Raw genomic sequence first — 4,545 nt, forward strand, 5'->3', positions numbered from 1 at the left:
ACATTGCAAGCGTTTGTTATGACTGAACATTTGTAAAGCACATGGTATCCATGGGTTGCAATTGATTGCAATCCAGTGCATACTGTACTGTAATGTCGGGTGTTAGCAATGTTGGCATAAGTGAACATGTTATAGAACGCTGCATATATTATGTCCCGAAAAGTGATATACACACACACACTACCTAGCCAGGCTATTACATTTTTAGCCACCTTCCGCAGAGTTGCAAGTGTATAATATGTATGCATAAGAGTAGCACCTCTTGTGTATAATGATATAGATGTCATTGTGGTTGCATCCAGTAGTGCTGTAGTGTTTAGTGTGATAGTTGTGTAGGAAAGCATGCAGTGATGTGCTGTGGTGTACTCAAGTTAAATGTTAACAAGTACAAAAAAAAATTAAACTATAGTACTGGGGCCATAGCATGTCGATAAAAAGTACTGAAACAAGCTGGAGTAGTGCACGATATTAAATCACAGTAAAACAATAAGAAACGCATTATCCCTACTGTGCATTACATTATGGTATCTTGAACACAGTAGGGATCACTTCTTATTGTTTTACTGTGATTTAATATTGTGCACTACTCCAGCTTGTTTCAGTACTTTTATAGATGTGCTATGGTCTTACTCAAGTTAGCATTACAAATCAAGAACTGTTCGAAAAGCACCCCTGCAATCAAAATAGCCACTATGAAAAATATGGACAATTTCAATTACGAATGGAAGCCCTCACACACTACTGCCAAATCGACACCTTTTGCTGTCAGCAAAGATGAATGGAACGCAAAGGAGGACACCATAAAGAATGTATTGTATATGTACTGTGGTATGCCAAAGGCATGTGTCTGCTGAAGAGATGTCAAACAGTGAAAAACCAAGCCTGTAGCCTTAGCTGTTCAGGTTACACTTGTCTGAAGGAATCAGTCAGTCACTAACCAATACTGCTTCATTGTTGTCAGGGAAAAGTGAGGATGGTTTTTGGGTGATGTTTGTCATGGGCCACACCAAAACGTTTGTGGTCCCTACTATCACACTGTATGATAACATTCAGTAAAATGTACAAACATTTTATCAAGAGTTAATAATAGTAGGGAGGGTCTACTATTATTAACTCTTGAGGTTGTCAAACAAGACATGTTATATGTTTAACATAGTAGATATATGTCATGATGTGGCTTAGTAAACATTCCAATTATGAAAGTGTACCAAGTATATTGCACATGACTAATGAATAATGTTTGTAAACAACAAATCATTTTCACAATCACATACATATGTATGCTTCTCTCTATACATACAACTTACAACTGTTTAATATATGTAAAACAATCATGACATGATAGCTAGTAACAAACTGACATGATATGAAAACAAACTGACATGATAGCTAGTATGTAGTTACTATTTAAAGTCATCACTCAAAAGCTCATCCCAATATTCATCATAAGATGCACGTTCAGGGATGTCAAGTAATGATATTGAATTGGAATAATTGACTGCTGAGGAGTCATCCTTTGAAAAACAGACCTTTACTAACTTCTCCTTCACATTTAACAATGCAGTCACAACTGAACATTACAGTGACATGTGTAGGTGAGGAAATGATAGAACACAATCGTACAAAATTGAAAAAAAGCCAAACTAATCATGACATTTATGACAGTAGAGAAGATACCCTGAGAAGCCACAACATAGATAATGGCAAGGTTCATTAGTAATAAAAGCTCTTAAATATGCACTAGCTTACTTTTGTTTGGAGAAATGGATGCATGACTAATGCTAAAGATGATAAGAACTGTTGTTGATAATATTACTCTTACATTAGATGATAAGGCATAAAAAGCAAAAAATAAACCCCTTAACATAATACAAACTGAAGTCCAGTAATAGTAATTTTGTCTTTGTATGATCCTTGCAATATGCATCCAGTAAAGGTTTAAACTGATTTATTGTCCTGAACTGTGATAAGTATCTTGTAAACAACAAAATGATGTTGAAAGGAATTAGTAGTAAGAATAAGACAAGACATGTGATGAACAGTATGGTAAACTTTAAGCCAAACAATGGAACACTGGCATCAATAGACCACATTAACTGTTGATCACCACTTCGTAGTTGAGTTATGGTAGAATAAGAGAACAAGACTGTTAATACAACTTGGAAAATACTAGTGTAGGATAGCAGAAACAATGTAGCTAGTACAGGAAGAGATCTAGTATATGTCCATCATAGTATTCTAGAAGAATAACGACTGCTACAATAATTGAACAGCAATGACTATGAGAAAGAAAGGGAAGAACAACTGCAGGAACACCTTAGCATATCCATCCATTCCATTGTAGAAACATGTCTCAATACCCAAATAGAAGTTCGCAAAAGAAATATTAACACTCTGAGTGGTTTAAATACATTATTATCTACTAGGAATACAGAGTCATTAATGCTAATGATGTTAGCATATAATATTATTCCATTGATAGTTCCATTAGTGACTGTGAGGTTGAGAAGATAAAGTAAGACTACCAAAACAATTCCAACAAGTATAACTATGATAGTGATGAGAATATGTATATTAGTACAGTGTATACACCTTGATGATCCAAATACCATACTAAGTGAATGTTGACACTGTGAATACAAGATACCAGTCCTGTTAAACTGACACTGTAAATCAGGATTAAGTAAATTAAGATGTGATGAGTGTGGTAGACAGTAATCCATTGGACAATTTTGTGATATTAAATATTTAGTGCTATTAGAATAATAATAATGAGCATTAGCAGGACGCATGATACTTGATTGATCAATGTAACACATGTTGATGATACTGCTACTAAGATAAGGATCACAATCACATTTGCCATTTTGTAACTTAAATCCAAGTGGGCAAGGTAATATTTTCACAAAAAATACTTCATATGTGTCATACAAACAGGGTGGTGCGGTTAAAAATAGTTCACATACTTGTGGGGCTTCTGCTACTATGGTTAATCTAAATAATTTTGAGTGGCTATAGTTATAGTTTGAAGCAGCTCACTTTACTGAGCAATCTTGCAAGTTGAAGCAGGTAGAAACGCATTGTGTGTTTCAGCATGTAATACTGAATATTTAAAACTATTTTTGATTGATGCACACAATTCTACTTGTAACACTTGTCCAGGATACACAGGTCCTAGTACATCAACACCACAGTTGGTTATGTTAATGTGAACAGTAACATAAAGTGGTGTGTCGATTCAGTTTTTGGTTATCAATTTTGAGTATTTGTTGATTTATAGTTACAGGGTTACAGCCATAGAAAGCTGATGTGTTAATCCATTCACAGTAAGAAATCAAGCAATTAAATTCGCATTTTTTATTTCCTGGCATTTTGTAATGAGCAATATTGTGGTCAAATGTTATGGGATAATATACTGGTGAAACAGATACATTTCTGGCAATATATATTGGAATGGACAAATCTATACGGATTATTAGAGCTGTCTGATCCAAATGCCATTAGCTTACCATAATAGATATTGCTAGTAAATGTAATATTTGTAGTTTCCATTACTTTAATGTAGCTTTTATCCGACTGTATTTTAATTAGTGTATAACAAATATTGGATGTCCTTACTAAATAAAATGTCACAAGAATCAAATAACATGACAGCAGCGTTCTGTGCTGTGTTATTGGATATAATCACCGGACCAGTCAAATTAACTGTCATGCCAAACATTGCTATGGTATGCTCATGGACAGAGTTATGATGAATATAAACAAGTCCAATTATTATAGCATTTGCACTACAGGTCAACATGTGTTCATCAGCAAAGTATAGTACTGGGCTATTATTATTATTATTATTGAGAAATATACTATTTTCTATAGTGATATTAGTGGGATTTAGACATGTGGTGTTAGCCAAATCAAATATTATTGATACAGATATTAGAGCCCGCCATGCATTTTCATTTTGATAAAAGGAGCAATTCATAAAAGTGACAGTTTGATTGTATCTCGATAGTTCAATAAAAATCATTTGCACGCGCTCATTTATATACATAAATTGGTTTGAATGGAAAGCACAATTTTCCAATAGTAAAATATTCTGTGTAGCTTTCTGAAAGGCATTAGCGTTTATTGCTCAGCTCGTTGATCCATGTTATAAAAGCGAGAGTTATTTACTATCATGATCACACCATACTCTGTTTGGTTTAAAAGTACATGCAACCCTACGTCCCCACTTCCTGTAATAAATGCATTATTTACACCAACTCTAGCAATGTTGTAATTGTGTAACGAATCCTTGTAAACCAATTCAACTCCATAATGAACAAATTCTGACATGGATGCAGTTAGATTAATTACTAAACCACATAGGTGAGACTTTCCAAGTAAATTGTATGCTTTGAGACCATATGCTAAGAACGTAGAATTTTCTACTTTACAGGAAGTGCATGTGAGGAATTCTAAATTAGCTTCACGATTTTGATGACCACACTGTTTGAACAACATGTTAGCTGTCATAACATTTCTGGAGTTTTGAACAGATAGAGTAGG

Source organism: Dysidea avara, chromosome 3, assembly GCF_963678975.1.
Source record: "Dysidea avara chromosome 3, odDysAvar1.4, whole genome shotgun sequence".
NCBI classification, from domain to species: Eukaryota; Metazoa; Porifera; class Demospongiae; order Dictyoceratida; family Dysideidae; genus Dysidea; species Dysidea avara.